The following is a 10841-nucleotide window of genomic DNA, read 5'->3' as shown; positions in this document are numbered from 1 at the left end:
TTATACTTTGATCATGACAAAGACTTATGAAACTTTTTGCAATAGGATCTGCAACATCATTTCCTGGATGTTCCTATGTTCCTAGTACGGGAACGGTGAAGGATGTCACATTGATTGTTAGCGATGATGAAGGAATTCCATTAAAAGTAGCCAAAGTTCTAGGTTCTTTAAAGTTATTATTATTCTATAGTGATATAATAGTAATTTAGTTTTTGATCACTCTTCATCGACTAATGATCCCATGATTGTTTTGTAGGGAATGATCTTTTTTGGAGAAAACTTGGTGATGAGTGTTTGCGAATATTTGGGCCCACCATGCATACCTGGTGGAACATCATATCCTAACTAAAACCCCAAACCACTATTTTGATTTCATATCATTGCTATAATAGTTTTCCTTTTCGTCCATTTCTTGAACTATATTAAAGGTAGCTTCACTTCATTTATGAGTCTAACATGTTTTTTTTTACTTAAAAGGTGGAATCAGCAACGCAAACCGTTGAAGGATGATCTTATAGAGAGCATGACCCAACTCTTTGGACCTCGTGCATTCGAGAGAAACAAGCTCCTTGAAAAAGCTGGTTTATGTTTGAATTATATTAGGGACCAGTACAAAAAAAATTTATGGGATAACCCCAGGTATGAGCATCCGCCCTATGTTCCTGAGGCTGCGTGGTAGGCTCTGATTTTGGATGGAAAGTATAAAGCTGACAAGAAAAATAATATTACACCAGTGGAGAGTACAAAAAGGTATGTGATACTGTTGAGAATCTAATTATGTACTAATTAACCTCCATATTTATACTATCTAACATATTTCAAACTTTTCATAGATTGCCTGACATATCAAAGGCAACAAAGGCAAGACTAGAAAAGCACGGGGACACACAAGCTCGGCTCTAGTGGTTTTTCGAAAATTCAAGCAAGAGTTGTAAGTATTACTAAATGAAAAATTGTATCAAATTTTTAATATAATGTGAAGGGAAATTCTAGGACTCCCTTATTTAGCTCATCAATTATAAATAGGTCAATAGAATATAATAACAGTAGTGGATTTTCATATTCAATATAAATAATTCAACAATTGAAGTCAAGACTCTACAATCTAGATTAGTGAAGAAAACTTGTGATTCACTAATATGACATTATTTAAAATCTCACCCTTGACTGAATTTTCCTCCAATAGTTGAGAATAAAGGCAGTGATTGAAAGAATGAGGGAATGCAGAAGCACTTACAGCCATTTTTATTTCCAAAGAGCTGAACTAACTCTTACCCAACTTAAGAATTTGGAGAAAATATGTTGGTACAAGCAAAGCATACAAACACACAACATTTATATAGTAGATTGCTCCATCAAAACTGCTCGATTTTTGTCCTATTATATTGTGATGGATATAGATGATTTGCTGTTGATATTTTAACTACCCTCCATTGGTTGATGAAACAATGCAAGTAAAATTCACCATACCACACAAAAATGTAGGGCTCAGAGTTCAAGAGATGCCTCACAGAAGACGATAAGAGAATTGGCTTCCAACAAGGCTATAGAGCCATGGCTGAATGGCTACAAGCTGAAATTAGTGTGGAAGGTTCTAATACTGATGCATCTCAGCTAGAGGTAAATAAGCTAAATGAAATTTATTTCAAATCGAATACTTTACCAATTAGTCTATTTGATGTTAAGTTCCAATATAAAGTGAGTATATCTGTTTTAAGCAAGAAATGATAACAATGCGTAGGATGTTGGAATGCAGCCTGACAATCCTTCTACACAATCTGTGTATGTCGAAGGTTCGCATGATGTGCATCCCAGTGGTGGAGGTATACATTTGCTATTAAATTTTTTATATGTAATTGCAATTGGTGTTTGGATTAACGTAACATTTTGTATAGCAGCTATAGAGGATTGAGGGGTCGATGTTCATGACTGTGTTGACGTTGAGTCTAGACAAAATGATGTGGTCAGATCAGGTAAAGAGACACAGTTATGTTATTTAAAATAATTAAATACTTGTAACAATTATAATAAATTATTTTTAATTTAACTCTTTTATTTTTTATTGCAGAGGACCCCCCTTTGCAATAGCATAGGAATTTGAGATCATCAAGAACAGAGAACAAAACAATTGATGAGGGGGGAATTGATGATGACACTGATGCTCCTCTTAGAGCTTACATAGAAAAAAGAAATAGAAAGAAAAAAAAGAAATGATTTTCACTACATACCTTAATTGATAATGACTATATTTTATGTCTCAATGAATTTAATTATGTGCTAATGAATGTTCATGAATTATGTGTTAATGCAGAATATTGATGAATGTTGCATGTTAACAAATCTAATGTGTTAATGAATGTTATCATGTGATATTGATTGATTTCTACATTTTATTAATGGTTGAAAGAATGAATGAATGTTAGATGTTAACGGGGAATGTAGAGTGATCTTAAGGGGAGGGGGGTGGGGCCAAATGAGCTTCCACCTTCACGTGGTTGGCCCTATTTAGTAGAGAATATTAAACTATTCTTGAAACAAAGTGAAGCTCAATAAGATGTAAGTGAAGCTCAAATTGGCACAAATAGGGAGTCTATATGATGTAAGGGGTCATTTGAAGTCCTAGGGTGTTCTAGGAAGAGTTATGGGTGGATGGTAGTGTTTACATGAAGTAATAGGCTATTAAAGCCCCTAACTGATGTAAAATGCACTCAAAGTGCAAGATCCGTTATTTCTCGCTCCTTCCCCAATATCAAATGCTTTAATTTTGATCTCCCTGAAGTCAAGTCAGAGGCTCCCAATTACACTGATACATGGATGCAAGAACACTGGCAACAACCTCATGTGTTAATAGGATATGGCATAAAGCTGCACAAGATAGATATTTTTGTTCTCAATAAGATATCACAGATAGACTTGAGACTTGATACATATTCCAAATTGAAATAAGTCACCATCTTTTCCTGAAGTAACCAAATTGCATAAATATGTTACCTTGGATATTTTAGTCTTACAATTTATGTACATATTATTTTATAGTATGATTAAGTATTGTTAACTGCGTATATTTACTATTTAGTTGTATAGGATACTTAATGAAATAAATTAACGTAAATTTTTTGTTTTTTTTTTTTTGTATGGAGTTACCTAGCCTCAAAAAACATTGTTGTATTGGTATGTTGTATGCAACTACCCATTCCCAATTATGATTCCAATTTGGCAACTTAGGAGTTGTGAGAGCAGTTCAAATCACTCACTGGGGAAGATTATTCATAATCATTTCCCCACTTGCTTCCTTGTATTGTCATAATTGGAACATAGGAATCTCTCTCTAATTAATGCTTACCTCTGATTTATTAACCATATTGTTACTATGGATATAACACAATTAAATTTAAATCTCTTGATATCTGGATCATCAATCCAAGCATGGTTGTAGAGAATCGTAGCTGTGTAGACACCAAATTTGAACAGTCCACTTACAATTGAGAAATAGATTATTGGTAGTGTCCTCATCTACTTGACAGATTGAGCATGCAGAAGCTTGGTAGATGCCTCAAACCTAGCCCTAGTTTCATTGCCAACCATAAATTTGGTGTATACACGAAAGCTGTTTTGATCTTGTGAGCATTGAATATCAGGATCTCCATTTGACTTCTCGTTATTAATGCCTTGACTCACTACCGCTAGATAAACAACCTAGTTGAAGTCCAGTGCAAAGAGCTTGCTGGCTACCAAAGATTTGATAAGTGTTATGAAAATATTCACTGTAACAATCTCCTTCTAAATTGAACTCCCGATGAATATTAATCTAGAATTCTTTTGGCACCATCTTTTTTATTTGTTTTTTAATATTCTAAATTCCTACTCTAGCCTCATTGCTCTATTTTTGTTTTTATTCTATTTAATTATATATATAATATTAAAATGTGAAATTCAATGTTTAGATGTTTATGGATGAAGTAATGGAACTTGTGGAGCTCACTTCTTTGAGAGGTGCCTTGGTTGGGCTTCCTGGACTGAATGGCCTATCTACTGAATAGTTTAAGCGGTTAACAATAGTAGTAGAGCTTGTGGCTAATCCTTCAATTATATTCATGGATGAGCCAACGTCAAGCTTGGATGCTCGGGCAGCAGCTATAATTATGAGAACAATAAGAAATATAGTTGACACGGGGAGAACTATTATTTGCACAATCCATCAGCCTAGTATTGATATCTTCGAGGTATTTGACGAGGTAAAGATTTGGTTTTCTTAAAATAGCTTTGTGAAGCATTTGAAATTGGTATCTTCTTAAAGCTAAATGAAATATGCTGTAGCAATTCTTAATGAAGCGAGGAGGTCAGCTTATCTATGCAGGTCCACTTGGTCACAATTCTAACAAACTTATAGAATATTTTTCGGTAAGATGCCATCCACTACGGTTTTATTCTGTTGAGAGATTTAGATCTAAATTTGGTACCTTTTGATGAGCAGTTTGAATTTTGGAGTTGTAAGTAGTCATAGTTTATTGTACTAGAACCAATAGGAAGTTGATTTTATAGACAAGGAATTGGTCATGCCGAATAGTGTTGACCACTAAGCTTTTAGCAAACATTCTGAATACGTTGAGCTTAAGAGTCAAGCACTAGCTGCAATCACCATATATGTTTCAGCTAATTGAAAATGATTCATGTAGGCCATTGAGGGGGTTCCACAGATCAAGGAATGTTATAATCCAGCTACGTGGATGCTGGAAGTAACTTCTATGTCAGAAGAGCACCGTCTAGGTGTCAACTTTAGTAAAATCTATAAATCATCAAACCAGCTTAAAGCACGAATTTTATTTTTTATTTTACTCCTTCTACCATCGCAATTGCGATAGCATTTACGTCGCGCCTACAGTAACCCCATTGCAATTGGAGGGGTTGGTGTCACAATTGCGACAGAAAACACGAGAATTGTGACGTGGTTGCCGTCACACCTACCCTCCAATTGTGACGGGGTAGCTGTAGGTGCGACGGAAATCCTGTTGCAATTATGACGAAAAACACAAGAATTGCGACGACGATGATGGGACAACATGGTGGCTGCATAGTGACGGATAGGCATCACAATTGTGATGACGAGGGTAGACGTTGTAAATTATGACTAAATAACTACGACATCTATTTCTGTCGTAGTGGCGACACATTGCTGTAGTAATTGCGACACATAGTCGTCGCAAATCGATGCCAAATCTATTAGTGAGTGCACTTGTTGAGGTGTAGTGATGTGCAAATATGAGCTGGGAGAGGATAAAATGAAGTGAAGGGGGTAGGGGGTCCTAGGTTTTATAGACCCAAGGACCCATGCACCCCTTGGTGTTGTGCACTTGCACTACTATGCATCACCAAGGGTGATGCCTTCTCTATGTACTTGGTGCAATAGTGCACCTCAGGAGGTGCACTAGTATGCCATTTTCTTTGTAAAGAAAAAATTAGCCTCTTAGATGATTTTTAGAATCTAATTTTCAAACTGGGACCTAGATTGGGTCACAAAACACTAGATAAAACCTTAAAAAGGACCCAAACCCTAGACTAGGGATCTGTAAAGCTAAAAAATTAAGGTAGGGGTCCCCATTTCTAGCCAAAATGGGGCATGCATTGTGAAACCACAACAATACCAATTTTTGTAAGTTTATTGGGAAACTAAGATACTGAGTGGGGGGTGAATCAAGATCTATACAACATTTTTCCTTCAATACAACTTAATTGTATTCACTATGTCAACCATCTCATATCTAGTTTATGCATAACATAACTTGAAAAATCAAATGCTGAAATAAATTTAACTATGCATCACATCCATGAAATGTAAACACATAACACAATAGATCTTGATAACCCATCTGAGGTGAAGGTAAAATTGGGGTGTAGATGAAACCCAAAAATATTCACTACTATAGTAACAAAATTATCCTATTAGGACTATGATTTTTATCACTTTTGATAATCTACCCTGTGAGGGGTTTGCTCTATTAAAAGCTATATAAGACTATTGGGTCTTACCTTAATTAAAGGATTTAAAAATTACAATGAAGTAAGGACTCTATTAGGAGATTTACAAAGGTCTGTTAAAACCACTTTGTTAAGAGGTTTTCCCTGATTCAATCTATCAAAACTAACTCAGTACTTGATTCTTCAATCTACACTTACAATTGTTGATTTTAGATATCCTCCTTTCAATGTCTGATCTAATCTCCAATCTAATATATCTTTATTTAGTCCTTTACTACTTCATTAGTCACTAACTTTGTTCCTTCACAAATTTTACATGCAACATCCAAAACTTAAATCCTTCACATATTTTGCATTCTCATCCACAATGTATATCAAAATAGGGTTTGGATTTACCAACTTAAAGACGTGTAGATCTTCTAGACACTTCCCTTTTTGTCTCTTCATATGATTGGTTGTTCATCCCTCATAGGGATCAATGATCCATGTCAAAACATGTAACAACCTTTATAACAAAATCTACGACCATTAAATGTTGTGTTGATGTCGGCTTGAAATGGTTTACCTCAAAGTTTGTACCATTCAATAATTTTATGTTCTCTCTATGTTACTTGACACAAACTATCTCTGATGCTTGGTTGTAACTATTCTTCCTACTATTTTTGTATAACATGGCATCTATGTGCTCTATCTTCTCGGCATTCACTATACAAAGCTTATACTGAAAGTACTCAGTGACCAAAGACTTTCCCAACTCCTATAGAGCTCTACATATACATGATTATTTAGACGTCTTTACATGACTTGACCTATATAGAGTAACTCTATCATAGTGATGACCGATTGACTTTGCCTTATTTATGACTAAGTGTTTGACACTAATAGACAACAAAACTTAGAGATACCAATAATAGGCCAACATCGGGGAAAATAATGAGAAAGGTTTAATATTTAGAATGAGTTTTAGCCTGGTCTAATCATGTCAATTTGGGGGCATAATCTTGTGAAAGGTGTTTGGAAAATATGCCATCAAGGGGTGCTAGTTTGGAGATGAGAGATTATGAATGTAGCTACAACACATGAAAGTGAACCTATGGGAAACTAGATAAATCCTGGCAAGAGGAATATCAAAAAATGAAATAAACATGAGTCTATAAAAATAATAAAAACAACAATTTATGAAAAAAATAGCAATAACAGAAATAGTTAAATAAATACTAAATTCAACTCTAAATTAACTAATTTGAAAATCACTAAAATAAAATAAAATATGAACATCTAAATTAATAAAATCAAATTCTTAATTAATACATTAAACAAACACGTCAAAATAAAAATATCATCATGCTTTGCAAAAGAGTGGGCCCTTACTCCCTGTCTTGCATGGTGAATAAATCATAGACGACTACTATAGTGTTTGGATCATGAGAAATGATGTTTTTATTTATTGTAAAATAATTAGATTTAGATCTACATATAGTAATTTCCTCACAATACTCTATGGAAATATATATCTAATACTTATTTCCCCTACTGCATATATAGACACACCTTTAAAAATTATATAATTGGTTTTATATGTACTCCATACAAAGAATTACATAACAAATATGTACCATAAATCTTCTACATATAAAGAATATGTCGTTTGTTGTTATTGTTCCAATAGAATAGTTTTATCTTCATCCATATTTTATCTAACATAATACATAACTATTTCTATCTCAACTGTGACAAGAGGTTTCCATAAAGTAGGTGATAGGAAGATATGCTCCACAAATCAACATGATGTAATAATAAAGATTAGTAAAAAGAAATCAATAATGAATTTTACATTTTTCAATTCAAAAACCATATTAAATAGTACTTTTATATATTAAACCATATGCAATGTAAAATAGTAAAATGAGATGAAATCGAATGGAACTAGAAAAGGGAAGTATGAAAGTACATGAAATAGATTAAAATATGGCATAAAATGGGTCATAAATAGCTCTTATCAACCAATACAAATGGATAATGGATTCCTGAGATAATTAAAAAAATAAAATCCAATATATGCCCTAAATGATAGACTCTTTATAACAAAGATCTACTTACAAGCATAAGATTGCACTCAAGATGCTAATCCCTAGGTGATGCAATAAATGCATGTAGGAGAGCATAAAATTATCAGAGAATGAGAATGAAAATTCATAAAATATCATTGGATGCATTGAAGAAGAGAAGAAGGTCACATTCTACTTTAATTTATACTAGACATGTGATTCAAGAAAATATATGATTGCACATGGGATGCTAGTCTGTAAGTAATCAAAATGAATAAATACAAGAAAAGATATCATCATATAATAGGAAAAAAAGTAAAAAAAAGGGAGAAAATGGATCCAATGATATATATAGAAAGAGGAAATAGGATCCTTGCCCCACAAGGGGAGACAATGAAAATGACTATCATGTTACTCACAAAGTAGGAAAATGGGTTCCCAAAAGATAGGCTAACAATGTCACATTATGTAGTTGTATGAAGTAAAATGATCATGAAAAATCCATTCAACATTGCCAGTTATAAAAAACATAACATAATTAATGGACTGAAACTAAGTATAAAGCATAGTAGAACATATCTTAGGTATAATGAGAGGAAAATGTAAAGATAATAAATTACTATGCACATACTCATTGAATAAAGGTGTTTTATGCACAAAGTCAAGAATGTAGAATCTTGGTGTGAATTATAAGATTTCCTAATCTTGAAGAGTTGAGAAGAATCTTATAGAGTCAATGTGAGTAGGATACATATGATCTAAGTTTGAATTGGTGAAAGGGATTTCATAATAAGCGTGATTTTCAACAAGACCTAATTTGAGTTGAGATGTGTCTTGAAAGGAACAAGAATAAATATAAAGTGTTTGGTCTTCTATTTGTAATTCATTCTTAGGATAAGGAAAAACATAATTGATCAAAGCCTCATCTATAGACAGAATGTCCATGAAGTGTATAGAAAGTGATTGATCATTAGGAGCAATAATAATGCTACTATCTTTCCTCATAAGGAAGATATTAATATATGTCCTTATCTAAGGGTTCCTTCCAAATACTAGGAGTATCATGACTCACTAAAGGTTGATAAAATTAATCTTTAAAATTATGAGCCTCAATGAAAGAGCAAATAGAAGCATCATCATATGCATTAAATGGAATGTCTTGAAGATCACAAAGAATACTTGAAAACAAAAATAACAACTTCTGTCAGTTAAGCAGTTTCATTTCCATATCGAGGTCACGTGATCCATCTTACAATTCTAAGGAAATGCAATGACTAGGAAAGAAACTAGATGTAATTGTTTTGTATTTTTATAATGCAAATATATGAAATGCAATCTATATGAAAACAATGTGAATGCAAAAGGATATCCAAATACTACTAGTCCATATAAGTAGATCTGGTTACAATAAGAAGTAATCTAACTATAAAAAGAAAGGGTCATGATGTTAGGTTCTCCAAAAGAAGGTAAATACCTAATGAAAAGAAGGAAATAAGGGAGATCAAAGGATCTAACTTCAAAATCCATAATAAGGGGGAATGGATCTAGTTCACCAAAATGTTTAGGGGAAAAAAGGATGTACTTTAATAGGATGTAGGCCTCCACTTTTTTGAACTAAAGTGTTAAATATGTCTATGGGAAGAAGGAGGGAATACACATATTATTCCTTCTTGAGTCAAAATTGGAGACCCCAAATGAAGGAAGGGATGCCAATTCTAAACTTGAGTTATGGAAAGGAGTAAAATATGAGGAAAAAATCTTTTTCCCACATGTGATAACATATCACAAAATTGAAATAATTAACTAAATAATATAAATCTAGATGCCAAGTGTATACAATAAACATAGTTAAGATACATAAATGTTAGAAATGATTTAGAATAACTAAGAGGGGGGGTGAATTAGTTATTCAAGGTCTAAATGTCCAATTAAAATTTTTCATCAAGTAAAGTGAGCCTATTAAACTATTCATACATCCAAGCTTAAACTTTACTACTTAGCAAGTTGCTATAAATCAACATGCAGGCATAACACATAAAAGATCAACACATAACACAATGATTGACATGGAAACCCAATTTGGGAAAAACCACCAGTAACATGCTACTCAATTCTCACTCTTCCAAAGTGATGCCCTATGAAAGGCCTACCCTGTTAAAGGCTAGTACACACTATTAAATGTGACCCGGTTAAAGGATTTAACCACCCTATTAGAAGTGGGCCTGGTTAGAGGACTTTAGAACATTCACTTGGAATGCCACCTTGTTAAAGGATTTACAAATGGTTGTTAAATCAACCTAAGTCCATAGGATTTTAACCTTAACTAATATAATTGCTAGAGAGTAACAATAAGGGGTTTTGACTTGATTATAGCTCATAACTTATCTTGCAAATTTTAGATCACTTCTTCAACTCTTCGCATTGCCTGGCTTTTAGTCTTTGTAGCTCTAACAACTTGCCCTCCTTTCAAGGTTAGTCTCCTTGAGTCTCCACACTCGATATACCAGTGCAATCCTCTCTTTGTGACCACTTATTGAAGCATAGTCTTTGTGCTATGTTATTCCTTCTCCTCTTGATGCCTTCTCCTTCACACCCTTACTTCACAATTTGGCACACCAACAACTCTAGCTTCTTGGTTGGTGACTTCTTAAATAGAAATCTGGAATTTCTTTTCCTGCTTGATTCTTCCCTCCTTTAATTTTGGTTCAAATGGATTAGTTATGATTCATTGAATCTAACCCATATCTTGTTCCTTTTAGAAACATCATGAAGAATCCTCTTGAATTTTCTCAAAAATGGTTTACATAAAATTTTGTG

The 10841-nt window shown here is 33.5% G+C and overlaps 1 pseudogene; it reads left to right on the top strand.

Annotated features, from left to right (window-relative positions):
- Positions 1 to 3944: 3944 nt before the first annotated feature.
- Positions 3945 to 4862, top strand: LOC149575343 (ABC transporter G family member 32-like; annotated as a pseudogene).
- The last annotated feature ends 5979 nt before the right edge of the window (positions 4863 to 10841 follow it).

Source organism: Cupressus sempervirens, chromosome 2 (assembly GCF_028749045.1).
Source record: "Cupressus sempervirens isolate cs-2001-9-10 chromosome 2, ASM2874904v1, whole genome shotgun sequence".
In the NCBI taxonomy this organism is placed as follows: Eukaryota; Viridiplantae; Streptophyta; class Pinopsida; order Cupressales; family Cupressaceae; genus Cupressus; species Cupressus sempervirens.
Note: the sequence above shows the minus strand (reverse complement) of the source record. Positions and strands in the feature narration are given on the sequence as shown.